This window comes from Balaenoptera ricei, chromosome 18, assembly GCF_028023285.1.
Source record: "Balaenoptera ricei isolate mBalRic1 chromosome 18, mBalRic1.hap2, whole genome shotgun sequence".
In the NCBI taxonomy this organism is placed as follows: Eukaryota; Metazoa; Chordata; class Mammalia; order Artiodactyla; family Balaenopteridae; genus Balaenoptera; species Balaenoptera ricei.
In genome coordinates this window covers 59996263-60015696 of record NC_082656.1, presented here as the reverse complement: position 1 = coordinate 60015696, position 19434 = coordinate 59996263, and the positions used below count along the sequence as shown (strand labels likewise).

At 35.8% G+C, this 19434-nt stretch overlaps 1 long non-coding RNA gene across 1 annotated transcript in view; it reads right to left on the bottom strand.

Moving 5' to 3' along the window:
• Positions 1 to 16997, bottom strand: part of LOC132352649 (uncharacterized) — a 39677-nt gene extending 22680 nt beyond the window's left edge. The window contains exon 1 of the long non-coding RNA XR_009498821.1: positions 16727 to 16997. This is a non-coding gene — a long non-coding RNA (uncharacterized LOC132352649). The remainder of the gene's footprint in view (positions 1 to 16726) is intronic.
• Between the last annotated feature and the right edge of the window lie 2437 nt (positions 16998 to 19434).

Genomic DNA, 19434 nt, shown 5'->3' with positions numbered 1-19434 from the left:
CTTAAGCTGGATCCTTCAGCTGTAGTCAATCCATCCCAGCTGACAACACAAAGAACAGAGAGGAGCTGCTCCCATAAGCCCAGCCCAAATTGCAGATCTGTGCGAAAGACACATCAGTGTTTTGATTTTAAGTCACTATATTTTGGGCTGGCTCATAATAAAACAATAGATAACTGCAAATACAAAGACACAACTTGAAAGTAGCCAAATAGCATGCTACTCCTTACTTTAATTCCCCCATAATAGTAGTGAAAACTGAAGGAAATATGTATCATATCCTGAAGAATGTAGAGGAAAACAAACAAAAACTAGTGATTTAACTATGGTTTTTCCAATAGTATTTGACAGATTCTTTCAAATTCACTATTGTGAAATCATTGTTGGCATTCTGAGTTGATGTTTTAGGAGTATATAATAATTGGCTTCCTTTTCTGATTGTATGCTTATTCTATGTAATAAGCATAATAGTTGGAGTCAAGTCATTGGTCATTGTTATGTGTTTAACACTGATATCTATTTTGTTTGTTATATGCTGACTACTGCAAATACCAAGAATAATAATATTGGAAGCATTGGCAAGAAACTGAATACATGAATAACTCGAAGTAAATTATAGTAGCATAAAAAATTAACCATAAGGCAATGTAGGATATCTTCCTTATTAGTATATCTAAAAACATAATTTCTTTTGGGATTGTATAAAGCAAAATAATCAAGAGAGAATCATATTGTTAACAACTTAGAGTGTTAATAATTGTAGGCATTTTCAAGATTACATTAAATTATTTAATAATCTGGTACTAGTAAAAAAAATAAAATCACAAATCAAAATATTAAATCTGCTTTCTAACATCACTGTTTCAAGTACTGATTATCTGTCAATAGTGTTTTGGCATTCTAAGTGATTCTATTATCTTCCTTTTCTAGACATATTATTCCAGAAGTATACCTCTAAAGTAAGTAAATATATTTATGCATAGAACTTAGCTTTTTATTCTCTAGAGAGTAAATCCCTATATTCTATGCAAACATTCTCTGTTCAAATCTCAAAATTTCATTCTACTTAACAAACTAGATTACGCTCTCTTACCTAGTATTTCCCACACAGCCTCAAACCTTCGACCATATTGATCCCTGTTTGAAAGCCCCTTCTATTTATCTATACATACTGAAGTTCAAATCAAATATTAAGACCCAGTTTAAAAAGCATGCATGAGGGGCTTCCCTAGTGGTGCAGTGGTTGAGGGTCTGCCTGCCAATGCAGGGGACACGGGTTCAAGCCCTGGTCTGGGAAGATCCCACATGCTGCGGAGCAACTGGGCCCGTGAGCCACAACTACTGAGCCTGCACTCCGCAACACGAGAGGCCAAGATGGTGAGAGGCCCGCGCACCGCGACGAAGAGTGGCCCCCGCTTGCCACAACTGGAGAAAGCCCTCGCACAGAAACGAAGACCCAACACAGCCAGAAATAAATAAATTAAAAAAAAAGAAAAGGAAAAAGCATGCCAAAGTAAAGGCTTCCAATAAGTTGGGGGGGAAAAAAAAAAAAAAGCATGCATGAAATATTCCCAACTACCCACGTCCAAAAGTAATGGCTCATGCTCCTATATTTGCATTTCTCTCTTATAGCTCATTCATGTGTTGTATTTTTTATTTGTATAAAAGCATATATGTAATATAATAATCCTACAGTGTCCAATCTTACCTTCTTTAATCATTAGTACTTCTCTAAGTTTTACTCTAGCACATGCCTACACAGGCAGGATCACTGTCTATCCTTTTTGTATCTAGATTTGGGTGTGTAATAAAGTCCTTGCCAATTGTTTTAAGGATAGGCTTTTCCCTTATAAAGTTAGGCTTTGGTTCTCCTTCCTGTGGTCTAGGACTTGGCCTTGGTGCTGGCCAACCAGCTTTGACTATGCAGATAAGGTCAATAGTTGAGGGAGAAGAGAGGCAAGAGACAAGAGCCCTGAACCCTGGATGATCTTGTGGAACAAATCGGTCTGCCTATCCTGAACCACCAGTCTATCTCAATGTTATGACTGAGAAACACAAAAATGATTCTACAGCAACCTAGACTCTATGTTCTAACTAATACACTAATGTAATTTTCTCTAAAACTTGAGTGTAGAAGTTGTCTATTGGCTGCCTTTTTCTCTATCTCTCCTGTACCTAGCACAGGGCCTTGTAGACACTAGGTGTTCAAAATATCTTTGTTAAGTTGCATTACACTGAAAAATAATTCTCCTTGGGGAAAAAAAATGTAAGCTTTTGTTTATTAAATTGATTTTTATCTTGTTAGCATTAGCTTATCTTAAAGTCATCTATTAAAATAGATCATTACTTGTTATAGTAAAAACATTAAGATATTCCTTGTTAATAATAAAAGTCAGTGTATTTCAGAGTTAGAGTATACATGTGGAAAAGAAATGTTGGCTAACAGGATACAAAGAGAAGAGAAGCAGAGAAGACTTCATGTATCTGTGCTTCATTTATAGTAATGCTATTTGCATAAAGGAACCTCTTAAAAACGATCCACAAAGCAAATGGTATTTCGACAGTAAATATCACAAAGACCAAAGGAAATTTAAATCTAATTCAGAATTATTCAATAAAGGTCAGTGAGAAGTAGATAGGGAAAAAAAAGATCAGATGATAGGAATTTTCAATAATGTCCTCATCAGAAAGGTCAATCAAAGTTGATTCCCTGTTTTTGAAAAAGGTAAAACTTTTCAATTAAAAATTGCTAGGTAGTATTAAAGAGAGAAGACTTTACCCTCAGCATTTTTTTTTTAACTGAAAAAACCCAAATCATTTTATCTTAATTCATCACTGTATACAAGGACAAAAAATAGCCACAAAACAAAACAAACAAACACAGAGCTAAGATTTTGCTATAAACCCTTTGACGTAGGTAATCTCTCTCTCCTCACATGGCTTCTGTCGTCTTGTAACCAGAAAGGTAGAAGCCCTACTGAAGGCTGCCTCTGTGTGGTTTTATTATTAAACATAATTCTGAGTCACAGAATTCTCATGGCTTTTGTAAAAGCTAGGGGAAAATATGCAATTCAAACAAAATGTTCCATATAAATTCAGGTGGATTATGGACATCATTGACCTATGTAAAAACCCCTGAATCAAAAGAGTTTACCACGGAACGAAAGGATTTTTTTTTCTTTTTCTTTACTTTTGGTTCTCTTATACTCCGGCTTAAATATACAGAGTTGATGACATCAATGTATCAGGTTGAAGGATTCCACAGTGCACCTGATTTCTGGTATATTTAGATAACTGGCCTCATAATATGTTATAACAGCCACAATTGTCCAGGCGGGGAAAAAACTCTACTGCTTAATAGAGTGCTTACAGGCTGACGTGGTCTAGAATTCAGATAGTTTGAACGTTTCTAAGTGGCCTTAGAGGGAGGTTGCTTGCAGGTCATTTTGAACAAGTTGCTGTTGCTCAGAGACAGGAGAGTCAGAACACAAGGGACTATTAGGAAAATATCTCAGAGGTGGACAGAATTACAATAGTATATAATAATAAAATTAAGTTTAGAAAGAAATAGAATTGATTTCCTTATTTGTGTATAACACAGCATGAAGCTTTAAATGTGGCAGAAAACAAACAAAAGAATTCTTAGTGGATATCAGCATCTTTAAGATGAGCAAACAGAAATCACTCCTTTGGCATATAACAATAGCTGTGGTGTCATTTGAACATCAGAAATCTCAATAATAAACTACCAGAGGGACCAGATTAGGGAAGATGGAATTTGGTAAACAGTGGAAAAAATGCTTTGTCAGTTCATTTGAGACATCCAATGAGACCTTCTAAATATCACATGTGGGGAAAGAAGCATGAGGTACTGATGATAAGGAATCATAAAATTAAAATGTGAGATATTATTTTGCCATTAAAACTGCTAATGCAATCTTGTTAAACATATGAGAAATTGGCACTCCTATGCACTGTTGAAATGAATATAAGCTTTTATAATCATATACAAAATTGACCATTTTTATAAAAATCTTGGAAATATTCTTGCAGTAACTTCAGTGGAGAAAATTTATTCCAAGGGAATATTCACAGAACAAAGATATTATATTCCCGAAGGTATTTATGAAAGTTTTAAAAACAAAAACATTTTACAATAAATACCCCATATAAGAAAATTTGTTAATAAGGATGTCATATTTATATATGGGTATACACAGACATTGTAAATTATATTCGATTTTGAATGGTATTTATGGATGTGGGAAATATACACTATTAAACAGAAAAAGTAAATTTCTTGGAGCAGGGGTAGTGGTAGTGATCTTACTTTCTGAGAAAAAAAAGAATCAAGATTCTTACTCCTTACTTTGAGAAGGTTAATGTTGGGGTACTTATCATTGATTTTTGAGCCCAGAGAGGACATTTGGCGGGTTAGAATAACAAGGTTCTCTTGAGATAAGAGATCATCTTAATGGAATGGATTAGAACCTGAGCCTTCATTGTCATGGAAAATACCTTGTTCCTGCAAAAAGCAAGTCTTGGGTCAGAATTATTCTTAAACAAGACACCTTAACACTGTGAACATACGTTTTCAAAATGTGTGTGTGTGTTTTAGTGTATATTCAAATGCTGTTTCATTGGGAACAAAGAATTATGGTGGTATCAAATATGCTTTAGATTACCACTGGGGAGAGAGAAATCTTTTTCGGTACAAGAAACCAAAGTTGAAACTTTAGCAGCAATTTCCATTGGTCATATCAACATATAAGGAAGAATATCAAAGAGAAATTGCCTGTTTGCAATAGCAATGTTGTGTGGTAGTAAAAGCAACAATGGAAGCAGAGAATGAAGCCTGATTGCTGAATGGTCATATCTTCAAGTTTTATCAACTGGACCTAATAAAACCACTGACTCCTTGGACTCAGTAAGTACCAGGGTTTTGTTTTTGCATTTGTTTTTTAATTTGTCAATGGAGTAGACACCATACAAGAAGAATATTCTCTATAGGTAGGCAAAATGGGAGATTAGAAATATAATACTGTGACTGTATTTTTAGGTAGGCTATAAAAATGTGCCTGAACATTTACATGAAATCACACATTCATATTTGGCTTATAGTACTTTATGTTGACTCTGGAGGATGGATGTAATGGGATAAGACCAAAAACAGGAGAACCACCTAGAATATTTCTATAACAGTTATATCTAATTATAGAGAGGGAAGACTTGACCTTGAACAGCTAAAATAGAAATGAAAATTAAGGGAATTTAGGAATAGATTATTCATTGCATATAAGTGAAAGATGATTTAAAACATCAACCACGTTCTTAGGATTGGAAAATAGATGGACAGTAGTAGTACAAACTCAGAAAATACAGAATTGTTTAAGCATAGACAATTGATTCAGTTTTGGAGTTTGTTCAATTTGAGATACCTGTAGGATACCTAGGTGGAAAGGTGAAGAAAAGCTAACTCATGGTTATATACACAAATCTCAACCTCAAGTGTTGTCCTCAAGGTCTGATCTTAAAATAACAGTTTAAGAATCAACATGTACAAGGTCATTTATGCCATAAGAATAAGTGAATTTTTGAAGTGAGAAGAGCAGTGGGTCTAGGGAATTCTGTAAAACAACAAATATAAAGAATGTGAGAAGAGAGAAATACACACATAAAAAGAAGGTGAGAATAAGAATGAGGAAACATAGAAATGAATGGAATAGTGATTCAATAGTGTCAAATGAAGTAATATTCATTAGGTTTGGGAATTGGGAACTCCTTGGTGACCTTCATCATAATAGCACTCTTAACTGAGTGCTGAGAACAGAAGCCAGACTGCAGTGGGTTGAATAGTGAATAGGAGGTGCAGAAGTGGACAAAGAGAGTCAAAGAGAGTCAAGGCTTTTTCTTTGAAAATCTTGAAGAAATGGTAAACAGCAGCTTTGAAGTAGCTGAAAGAAATAGAGGTCTGTGCTAGCATATCAAAGTCATTTTTATCTTCTGTCTAAAGATCCACCTTAAAGTATTTTTAATAGTCTGGACGTTGGTAAAAGTTGAAACATGGTAAGGATTAGTCTTTGTTAAGTGTGAGTTAAGGAGAAGGAGTCTAGAAGCTTTTGTCATCACCATATTACCTGTCAAGGCCAAATGGGAAAATTCAGTTTATTTTTACATAAACTGTAAAACATTAAATAATATTCTGACCTTTCCAGTTTTACTGTATGGAGATTACAGAGTTTGGTTGTAAGGTATAATTTACATGATCTTGATATGTATATGCAAAATAATTTTTAAAGGCACAGAGCACACAGAATAAATTCACAAGCAATGTTTAAATTTTACTTTAAAGTACTTAATATAGAATATTTTTCCTTCATATTACTGTTCTTTCTAAGCAATGATACTTTTTTCTTGCAATATTTCTATACTCAGTTTTGGCATGTGAAGGAAAATGAGATAGATATTAACTTATTTTTTGACCAATTGAGCAGCTATTATATAAGGTAGAATCCTGATTAAGGCAATGACCAACTTTGCCCCGCAGAGGAGTCCATGCTGTTTTTTTAAAAAAAAAAAGGATTAGTAAAGTTTGGGAAACATTCTTTTTATGAAAACCTGATAAATGATTTATTATATAACAGGTGAAATGAGTAAAAGAGAATCATTAAAAAATAACCAGTCTACTGAAGAACAAGAAGAAAAAATAATTGCAAGTAGAGAATTGATTTCCTAGTTTTGATAATGGATGTACTCTTGTCCTTCATTCTCACAAAACTCAACTGATAAAAATCCAAACTTAAGAATAATTGCTTTCTTTATGGAAGAATTAAGAATGAACTTCTATAAATGAAAATTTCTTCTATTACAATTGAACACAATTCAATGGTATCACAAGGGAAGGAACGGATAACACATCTCAGCTATATATATAAAGATGATGTTACCCAGTCACATATGCCCAGAAACACACTCACACATGCAACATAAACAAACCATGCTGCACAGAATGCAGATAAGGAAAGACACTAAAACAGGGATTTTATGATTACAGGTGACATAATTATCTTACTGTATTTTTAGGTTTTCTACAAAAATTATATAACAAATTATTTGTTTGGAATCTGCTATTTATAAATGACTCAGTCAGAAAAGTTTCCATTTGGAGTCAAAAAATATATTTGCAGTGGAATTGACTTGGAAGCTCAACATTTGGGGGTTGAAATCTCAGCTCTCGTACATCCTCTACCTATGTGAAAATGGGCAAATAATTTAACAATATTTCTTTGCTTATTCTTTTGGAAAACAATAAATTATACTTAAAGCATTCTAATAAGAATACAAATAACATGTAAAATTCTAACATTTAAGTGCTTCAAATAACTCATTTTCCTTACTCTTATTCTTTTAGAAGAGTTACATTTGACATTTTTTTTTAATTATGCTTTTGTCTCTTAATAAACTTCTCAATACAAGCAACTATTTTTTCCTACAGATATCCAACTTTAAACAAAGATATTGGAAAAAACATTCTTCCATTCTTTTATAAGAAGTCTTCTGGTTTGTTAAAATATGGTTCACAGTGCATGTTTTAGGATCTAACTCCTTGAGAAGAAATCTTTTAGAAAATATTTATAGAACTTTTTTTTTCTTTAAGAACTTTCATTTCCAAACTAGGTTAAAACCTCTGAGCAAAATCACCGAAGAAAACAGTAACAACAAGCCCAAATCATACTTTCCCCCCTAATCTCCTATCCTATTGTCAGTTAAGTAATAGTGAGCATTTTGAAAAAACATGTACACATTATATTTAAAATTTTGCTGTGTGTCCCTGTTCTTACTCTACCATTTTATAACAAATCAACGATGACATCTTGTAGTTTCAAGTGTAAAAAATTGAATTTATCAAGCTTTCTCACAATTAAGTTTTTAATATATTCAAGAGTTTGAGGTACTCTCAAACATTCTGAAAATTTTAATTTTAAAAACTTGCCTTACCTGAAAATAAATTGAAATGAGTTTTCCCTCAAATAGTTTATCCTGTAATATTATAGGTAATAGTAAAGTCGTATGAATTAAGGAAAAAAAATAAGAACACAAGATATAACAGTACAAATCAATCTCATTAGGAAAATGTACAAAGAAATAAAAATATTCAGACTATATTTTTTAAAACATCTAAATGTATAATCCTACTCCTCCTTTGGATTAACATATGTGTTTACTCCCAGAGCAGATAATGATAGGGCCTACCACAAACACCTTTCCATTCTTAAATACTGAAATTACTTGTAATGAACATTCAGAAAAACATTCTCTTCTAACTTCTCCAAGCAGCTCCAAATCCTGTGACAGAGACGCTATATCAGCCACAGCATCAATTTTTATACATCCTCTAGCCGTTTCTTAGCATTAGCCCAAGAACCATTCTCAGATGACCCTTCTGAACTTCCAGATCATGACATTAAAAAACAGTGACAGTTAGCCTGAGGGTGCAGCTGCAGTTTCCTTCCTCCTGTTAATGTAGAAGCTATGAAGTCTGCTCCAGGGAAGGGATGCATAACTTCCATTTTCTGACTACCTAAAATTATTTTTTTCCTGAGAAATGATCCTAATAGGTCATATACAGTCAAAATTTCTCTGTTTAAGAAGATCCCACAGCAGGTGGAATATATAAAGATAATTATTCTCCTCAAAATATAAAATAAATATGCTGCCTTTAAAGCAATATTTTTAGATAGGAACCTATGAAAAACAGAAGCAGGAAGAGAAAAAACCACATTGGGGCTCAGTGCCAGAGGTATATATAACTTTTATGAAAATTCACCTGAATATAAGAACTGTTTCACTTCATTGTTTCCTCTGCCTTTCAACAAATGAATCTGTTTATCAGTATCCCCCAGTCATTACTGCCATGCATATATTTTTTAAAAAAAGAACAGTAAAATATTATGAAAAACATACAGAGAGTTTCTGTACTAATTTTAGAGAATGTGAGTCAATCAGTATTATTTGCATGTAGTTGCATTCAGCAGACAGTATCTTACTTGCTTTGCTGGAAATATATACAATTCCCACCCCAAACAGAAACATAGACTTCTTGTCAGAATTAGGACAAGATAGTTTGCATTTTCACAACTAGGTTAAAATAAATTCATATATATCTGCAAACACTACTGTCACTGGGGCTGATACTATGGTAGCAATTGCTACATTATTCATAATAGTTTATACTTATGTTCAGGAATAAAAATTATGATAGCAGAGAATAAATGTTTTATTTGCCAGAATATATGCCCATATGCATTGCAATTTCACAATAAAAACACTACTTAAAATTATTTTTAGTCAAATAATTGGCAATAAGTAAGTTTTAAATATAGAAGCTTGGATAAAATCTTTTAAGAGTTTCTGATTTAGGTATTTCAATTATAGAGCACAGACTCGTTCACCTCTGTTGAACAAGCATTTCTTAAAAGCTTAGGCCCAGTGCTCTGTACTAAGAATACAAAATTGGAAGAAGAGGTTCCTGACTTTAAGAAATGAACTATCTAATAAAAAGTGAAGCAAATAAAAGAGATCATTATAATGTGTTATGATAAGTCCTATAATAAAAGTATTCAAAGTATATGCTCAGAAACCACAAAGGTAGGCACTTAGTCATAAAGAGGTGGCAAAGAGAATGCTATCAGTGTTAAGTCTCAGAGATGTGTGATAATGCAGACATATTTTACCATTATTTAAAAGGTCAAGACAACCCTCAGAATGGGAGAAAATATTTGTAAACTAAGCAGCTGACAAAAGATTAATCTCCAAAATATACATGCAGCTCAATATCAAAAAAACAAACAACCCAATCCAAAAAATGGGCAGAAGACCTAAACAGACATTTCTCCAAAGAAGATACACAGATTGCCAACAAACACATGAAAGGATGCTCAACATCACTAATCATTAGAGAAATGCAAATCAAAACTACAATGAGATATCATCTCACACCAGTCAGAATGGCCATCATCACAAAATCTACAAACAATAAATACTGGAGAGGGTGTGGAGAAAAGGGAACCCTCTTGCACTGTTGGTGGGAATGTAAATTGATACAGCCACTATGGAGAACAGTATGGAGGTTCCTTAAAAAACTAAAAATAGAACTACCATACAACCCAGCAATCCCACTACTGGGCATATACCCTGAGAAAACCATAATTCAAAAAGAGTCAGGTACCACAATGTTCATTGCAACACTATTTACAATAGCCAGGACATGGAAGCAACCTAAGTGTCCACTGACATATGAATGGATAAAGAAGATGTGGCACATATATACAATGGAATATTACTCAGCCATAAAGAGAAACGAAATTGAGTTATTTGCAGTGAGTAGATGGACCTAGAGACTGTCATACAGAGTGAAGTAAGTCAGAAAGAGAAAAACAAATACCGTATGCTAACACATATATATGGAATCTAAAAAAAAAGAAAATGGTTCTGAAGAACCTAGGGGCAGGACAGGAATAAAGACGCAGACGTAAAGAATGGACTTGAGGACACGGGGACAAGGAAGGGTAAGCTGGGATGAAGTGAGAGAGTGGCATTGACTTGTATACACTACCAAATATAAAATAGATAGCTAGTGGGAAGCAGCCGCAGAGCACAGGGAGATCAGCTCGGTGGTTTGTGACCACCTAGTGGGGTGGGATAGGGAGGGTGGGAGGGAGACACAAGAGGGAGGAGATATGGGGATATATGTATACATACAGGTGATTCACTTTGTTATACAGCAGAAACTAACACAACAATGTAAAGCAATTATACTCCAATAAAGATGTTAATAAAAAATTTTTAAAAAGGTCATGTATTACATTGTATAATATAAATATGTTAGATTATAGAAAAATGTGTTAAGGTAGGGAGTATATTTAGTCGTTGGCACAAGTCAAATTCACTCCTGCACTAGCATTAACAGTTAATACATTTTTCTCCTGTCTACATTGCATAGGGTAGCTGCAGGCTGCTGTAGAATCTCACACGAACAGACAGATATTCTGTTAAAACCTGAAACTTCATGGTCACCAATCTCAATTTGGCCTTTAGTAAGCCTTTAGTATCTATTTTAGTCTGTTCGGGCTGCTATACCAAAATTACCATAAACTGAATGGCTTATAAACTACAAACATTTATTTCTTGAAGTTCCAGAAGCTGGATTTGAAGTTCAAGATCATGGCACCAGCAGGTTCAGAGTCCAGTGAGGGCCCGTTTGCACATTGATGGCTACCTTTTCACTCAAACCTCACATGTCAGAAGGGACAAGGTTTCTCTCTGGGGTCTCTTTTATAAGAACACTAATTCCATTCATGAGAACTCTGCCTTCATGACCTAGTCACCTCCCAAAGGCCCCCCTCCTAACACCATCACATTGGGCATTAGGTTTCAACACATGAATGCTGTGGGGGGCGAGGTGTGCAGGGCATAAACGCTCAGTCCATTATAGTATTTTATCAGTTTTCTAATTGGCTTTCTTGAATAACAACAACATTTTCTAATTTTTCCATTCTGAGCACTTGCCATTTCATCATATTTCACTAAAATAAATAAAATACATAAAACAAAAAAAACTTCCAACTCCTGGCACACATTATCCAAACCTACCTCTGCAGCACCTGCCATCTTTAATTTTACACACACTTTCATCAAGGTTCTGTCTCTCTTCCTATCCAGGAAATCTTTCACTTTTGCCCTGAATCCTAGTCTCCTTCCTTACCCTCTTGATTTCCAGTTTCTCTGGTCTACTTATTATCCCCTCTTTGTATGTCATCATCTGTCCCTATGAATTTTATTCTTCTATTCATTTATATTTAATCTAGGGACTTCTATTAAAATTTTAAAATCCTCCCAGAATTGAGATTTCACCATCTGACAACAGTTCGCTTTCCTCCTTGTCATGGCCATATGTGGTCTGTGCTGACTACAATCTCTATTTCTACCTTCCCGTCTCTCCTTAACTCCCAATTCACCCCCATCTACCATCTACCCCACCACACAGCCAGAGAATTCCTGGTCGGTTTAGCAGGAATTTCCATCCAATGAAAACATTTTATTCTTCACAGTATTGGATAAACTATCCAAGATTGTCAAGAACTCAGCTGAGTAAATATTTGTTAGTCTTCTCTATTTCTGATAAAGGAAGTTTTTACATTAAAAAAATATATTTCTATAGAAAGTAATGGGATACCAATGCAGCAAAAAGCAGTCATTAAATGTTTTCAATTATTTGTTTGTGGAGGTAACAATTCTCTTCAGCTCTAAACAACAGCAAATGAATTTAAAAGGGGAGAGGCCAGGGAGTGTTGATTAAGAAACCATTCTTTCTTTAGAATGGATGCAGCATGCATTTCCTCTAAGGGGGGATTCCTGATTTTTAGGGTCCTGCTTCTGAGTAGGAGTGGTAGTAAGAGAAATGACAGGCCAAGGCTTCTTGACAGTAAGGAGAACAAGCTAGAAAGGGAGTTTTGCTTGATTTCGCTTATGGATTGGAGGCCATCCCCTCTTTGAAGCCTGAAGGAAAGGGGAGATTACTGTACAAAAGAGATCTTGGGCTTTCAGGAAGGGAGTGAGGCCGCAGAATTGAAAGAGGGGGAGGGGAGGAGGACTAAGTGAGGACTGACATGCAGCAGGAGAGTCGGTTTTGCTGCGGAGAAGCACCCCCATCGCCACACACCATCCTAAAGCTGAAGTCTAAGGGGTTTTCTCCAGTGCTGGGCAGTCAAAGTCAAGTTACGTAGAACTTTAATCTTAGTACTTTCTTTGTTTTAATTCCACTTAGAGATTTCCCCGGGCCTTCCAGGCAGAACTTTGCATTCTGGGGCGCTCTTCTCATGAAGGCTAACTGGGACAGAATGACAAAGGGAATGGAAGTCTGATGCATCCCCCTCTCTTTCTGCCTCCACAGAAGTAAGGACCACAGATCCTCATGAGGAGACTTTCATGCGGAGTCCCTGAGGCAGCAAAGACACCCGCTGTTCTGGAAAAATTGGTCTCTACAATCACAGGACAGAAAGCAAAACCAAATTTGATAGCACTCTAAGTTAGTTAGGGATATCGTCTCAGAAGAAAGTAGACAGAAGTTCCTGGGTTACACCTAACTGATAACTTCCTTCTTCATGGATGCCTTTAAAGAATGATTTCTACACCTCAGCAACTTCTCCCCATTCTCCTCCCTTGATTTGTATTTATTAGCCAAAACTTTTAAATGTTAAAGGTTCTCAGTTTAGGTTCGAATTCCTTTGCTTTCACATTAGTCAATCAACGAGTCTGATGAATTCTGTCTCAAAAATATTTCTTCAGGACAAAATTTCTCTACCTCAGTGCCAGCACCTGGTCTAAGCCACTATGATTCCTTGGTGTCATGCAATATCTTTCTAGTGGATCTGTCCACTCACTCTTGCCTCCTTCAAGGTGATTCTCCACAAACCTTCCAGACAGCCTTTGAATACATGAGTTTTCTCTCTTCTTGTTTTCTTGCATAAAATATTCCAGTGCTCTTCCTTGTTAAATATCCTAAACTCTTACTATGGAATATACGATCATCTAAGAACATTACTCTCTCCCTTACTCCTTTGCCTTAATCAGTCTCAGTTTTTGGGTTTCTCATACTTCCTAAGTTACTAGGGAATCATTTCATCACCTTTTTTTTTAATATATCTCTGCCATACAAGAAGTTTCCTTTAGCCTTTAACAATCACTTCCTTTCTTTCACCTTGGATCATTTCTATACATCTTTTATAAATGACCTTAAATATCAGATATTTGTGGGTGCCTTCTCTGAACCCAAACTCAAATTATGTTTCCCTAGTGTCTGTATGTGGGTGTGTTTGTGTACTCCCTGTATCCTAATTTTTCATGGGACTTATCTACTATAAGTAAGTATGTGTGTAATTATTTTTGTCTATCTTATACTGCTTGATCAAAATTTTATTTTGGAAAGGGACTATGTCCATCTTAATTTAATTTTGTGCCATCAAGAGCCTGCATCATAGCAGTCTTTTCTCTTTTTCTTTCCTTTCTTCCAGCCATTTTTCTTTCCTCCTTAATATATTATTTGGACCTAAAGAAATACATGTTATAAAATGACAGTTGAGGAACATAAGGAATCAGAGAGTTTGAGAATAAATATCATCAAAAACCAAAACGGTAACAACTGACACGTGAGCCAAAAGATGAAAATACGTGACTAAATTGTAAGACAAGTAGAAGCAGAGAAGAGATAGATCTGGTAAACTATCAAAAAAAGTATCAATAATCTTTTCAGAAATAAAAATTTTGAAAAATCCACATGGGTTAAAACTTTCTTTTCATTGTCATTTATTGTTGCCAACTAAAAATTGCCATCTGCCTCTACAAGGATGAAGTCACAAACTGCTGCAACTGCTGACCTCCCGCACACCCTGAAAGGAGTGCAGGGTGGAGACCAGCAATGAGGCGCTCTGTGCTCTGGGAAGAACTGGCAGAACAGGCCTTCTGATAGTTAGATATTTTCAGGAGATTTTATGAGCTCAATTTCTTGCATCTTCTCATATCTAGAAAAGCACTAAAAATCATTAACAGAGACATCTGCTCCTAGGGACGGGCAGCAACCTCCTACCAAAGCGTGCGCTCGATTGCATGTATCCCCCTTCATCAAAATCTCATATATACCGACCTCCCCCCTACCTCTTTGGAGCAGTTCCTCAGAGTTATCTGAGACGCTGTCTCCTGGGCTACAGTCCTCATTTGGCCCCAAATAAAACTGAACTCACACTTTCATGTTGTGCTTTTTTTTTTTTTTTTCCAGTCGACATTGCCTAAAAGATACATTTTGAAATATTACTCACTATTCCACTACTCAAACACAACAGTTGCTTTAAAGCCTTCATTGCTCCTATGTTCATTCCTAAATGTATATGGCTTTTTAAATAATTATAACTGAGGTAGAGGTTTATGTGTCTTCTGACTTTTTCACTCAACTTAGCATAAATGTTTTCCTACCTTGTGATTATAATAACCATTTTAGTAAAGGCATACTATCCCCTTGAATCAATGTTGTACAATTTACTGTTCCCTGATTCCTAGCCATTTTTCTTCCAAGTTTTCCCTATTAAAAATAATTCTACAGTAATAGCTGGTTTAATGGGTATATATTTTTCAAAATCTTTAATATTCCTTTAAGTTCATCTTCCAAGAGAGATATTAAGGAATCTGAAGGTATGAACATTATCATGAATCTAAATATAAACTTCAAAATGCTTTATATGAATCTTTCAAAAGCCATTGTTTAAATTAGGAATAAACATAGAAGATAGATGGCACAAAAGTGTGTCAAACTTGATGACACATATACAAGGAGAGAAAATAATTAAAGTAGAATTGAGTATCTGGCCTAAATACCTAGGCTCTGTAAATTAACTTCCTTCCTTCATCTTCCCTCCTCCCTTCCCCCATTTCTCCCTCCCTCTGTCTTTCTTTTGTTATCTGCTATTATTGTTGACAGACTGCAAAGGCATCCTAATCTATTTGAAATTAGCTTTCCAAAAGGCAAAATTGCTGTTTGAGAAGATAACATCCAAAATGATTTCTGTGAATCAGATAGTCTACTGTGAGACAGACTGAATTATGCATTGAGTTGCCAAGGATTAAATAATACTATTTCAAGAACATTTTTTTTTCCTCCAGTACTTTTAAAAATAGGCGCTGATATATAGAAAGAATTTAAGGTTTCCTCTTTCTTATTTCACCCCTTCGTTCCTACTAGTCTTCTTTCTTCTCTTACCTCATTCTCTTTTTTCCTCAGTCACCTTCCTAAAAATATGTACTTAAAACAAAAATAATATATTCTAATTGTTTTGTTGATGTTTAATTATAAGGAAGAGCCTCATCAGTATAGCAAACTCACTTTGCATTTCAGAAGAACACATTTAACTTTCAGCAGAAATATTCCTGCCAAAGACCTTGTTTTGCTAGTGCTTTAATTTTCTTTAAGCCTAATTTTGTTTCTCTGTTCATTTTGTAATGGAGCTTCTGAAAACACTGGCAATCTCTGCTCATTTTGCCTTGAGCTAGCATGGGATTTTTTTTTAAGGAAGTGCAATTGCTGAGAAAAGTTAATGGATAATTCAGCAGCAATTTTGCTATAGCAAAAGTAAAGAAAAAAGGAATACATGAAGAGTAAAAAGCTTAGGAAATAAAGGGTGAATGGTTATAATATGTATTGGAATGCCCTGACTCAAAAACATAGATGGTAAAGATTTAAAGAACATATAGTCCCAATTTAAGTGTTTATATGTTAAATAACATAATTCTCTAGAATATGTCCCTAGATGTCTATAGAAACTACAGTTACATTTTCAATGATCAGTTGGAAAACTAAAAATTCTGAGTTTATGAACATCAGTGAAAGGGTAAACCAAAAAATAATTTTTAAATTTGAGCATTATCCCCACTCTGTTAAATTAAACAGCTATGAGGACAATTTGGAAATCTTGTAGAAAAACATGGATACATACATGCAAATATAGTGAAATGATCAGATCTCCAATGCAGAATTTTCTACACAGCATAAAGCAGCAAAAATATTGATCCCAGGCTTAGCACAGAGGTCATAATAAAACCTATAGACCATTCACTGGTTTATCTTTCCAACCTCCCTCCATGCTAACCCCACACACACACCCCTCCACCTGGACCCACTCACCTTAAATTGCTCCCTGCTCCTTTCTATCCCTTGTTCGCATTGCAGCGTCTATTATGTGAAATGTAACTCTGTCCAAAGTACAACCAATGAAACAGAGCAATAGGAAATATATCTTAAGAGATTTATCGCAAGAAATTTTCTTATATGCTCGTGGGAACCGGCAAGGAAAGTCCCCAAATCCACAGGCAACAGGAAATGGAGGATGGCCCTCTCAGGCATCACCAAAGCTGTTGTCTATAGCCAGTTTCCTCTTCTTCAAGAAAACCTCGGTTCTGCTCTTAAGGCCTTCCAACTGACTGAACCAGGCTCACCCAGATTAATTCGGATAATCTCACTTACTTAAAGTCAACTGACTGTGGAATTTAATCACACCTATAAAATGCCTTCATTGCAACACTTAGATTAATGTTTGATTGATTAACTGAGGGCAACAGCCTAACAAGTTAAAACATAGAGTCCACCCCTTGTCAGCTTGGGCACGCATACACATCTCTTTAAACCAAATTTCTTTCTTAAATAAAAGACAAGAACAAAGTCATACTTCCACAAAACACGATAAAACTATCCTACATTAGTCCAAAAATAGACTAATCCTTTCCCGAGAGGAGGATGCAAAGCCTTGAGGCGATTCTCACACTTCTCCTTTAACAGGCTTTAAATTAAATATTAAATTAAATACTGTGATACTTCACTATTATTAGTAACTCTTACCTTAGATAACAAGGGGATAAAATATGGAAGAAAACAAATATCTAGTGTGCGTGCATAATATATATATGTGTGTGTATATATATACACACATATATATACACTTATAATAAAATAAGTAGGGCTTCCCTGGTGGCGCAGTGGTTAGGAATCCGCCTGCCACTGCAGGGGACACGGGTTCGAGCCCTGGTCAGGGAAGATCCCATATGCCGAGGAGCAACTAAGCCCGTGTGCCTAGAGCTTGTGCTCCGCAGCAAGAGAAGCCACCGCAGTGAGAGGCCCGCGCACCGCGATGAAGAGTAGCCCCCGCTCGCCGCAACTAGAGAGGGCCCGTGTGCAGGAACGAAGACCCAGTGTAAACAAAAATAAATAAATTTTAAAAAATAATTAAAGAAAAAAAAAAGAAGAAATCTCAGCTTTAAAAAAAGAAAAAATTCGCTCTGAAAACAGCATTTGGTGGCATGAAGCTTTGTCTATTTCCATGCAATAAACCCACATTTAAAAAATAAAATAAAATAAAATAAGTAATACACATAACTATTATAATCCTCATTTCTACAACTGGTCTCATGGTTACAGATGTATTTAAAACTACTTTCTTCCCTACCAATTCCAAATGCCCTTTACCTTCAAGAAACACTTCAGCAGGTCATGGTTATTTGCCTAGTGGAATTACCCAAAATTTCATTTCTCAAGGGTCTGGGCCAATGGCAGTCCTGTCTGAATTGAGTGATTGTAATTTTCCATTGACTTTAGTCTAGGACATGATTATATTAAGAGGCACCCTAGGGAATATTCTGTATTCCAGGCATACTCTCCCTCACTCCCATTGTGTAGTAATGACACAATTCCCCCTTGGTAATCAGGATCAGCAACCCAGACAGCATAGTAACTCTCATCTTTGCCTGGTAATTCAGAGGCGCGTAGAGCCTAATGTGGCCAAGTGGCATTCTCAGCTTCCTCTGCAGTGGAATTATTGTTACGTCTCCTTGTGGACACATTCTTCCCTTTGGAACTAAGGCCTCTAAAGCCAACGAAGCCTAAGGTCATGGGGATGGGACATAAAAATTTTGCTAGTAGATTAGTTGGTGTAACAGTGAATGAGACTACTCCCATTTACAATCCTTGATTCCTGGATCAATAAATGCTAGCTGGGGAAGAAACTGCCTCATAGAATAAATGCTGATTTAGATCTTATACAGCCTCCTGGAGGATACTGCCTAGGTCCTATAAGGTATTGCCATCTATCTGGCACTATAACTGTGTCTTAAGAAGGCTCTTTTACTGTTCATTTCAGGATGATGCAAACATGGTAAGATGGGTGAATTTAATGAGCATGGGTCCACTGTCATACTTTATTTGCTGTCAGGTAAATTCCTTGCTCAGAAGCAGTGCTATGTGGAATACCTTGACAGAGGACAAGGCATTCTGTAGGTCCATGGGTGGTAGCTTTGGCAGAGATATGGATTTACGTTTCCTGTACTCACTATCCAGAGTAAGTGTCTATTCAAGCAGGAGTAAAGTTCTGCTTTTTCTACAATGGAAGCTATCTAATGTAGCTGATCAACTTGGGGGTCCAGTTTTATTCTAGGGGACTTAGTTTTATTCTCTGCATCTGGCAGAGGGGACAATCACCAGAAGCTGTAGTCAGGTTGCCCTTGATGAGTAAATGTCTATACTGCTAAGCTTACGTATAATCTCCATTCCTTGCCACCATGGTCAATATGCTCATGAGCCCACCGGACAAGGACAGGAGTGGCTAGGGGAAGAGACTGACTTGTATTCAAAGGATGGGTACTCTTATCCACTTGATTTTTAAAAGCTTCCTCTATTGAGGTCACCATTTCATGGCAGTCACGTAGGACACAAAAGTCTTCACATTCTTTGCCCATGAATAGTGGTATATCCACATGCCTCTTCTTCAGACCTTCTTGTCACCAGTTTTATCAGTCATGTTCCCTCCAAACCCTGACAATCCAGCCAAATTATTAACCACAGCC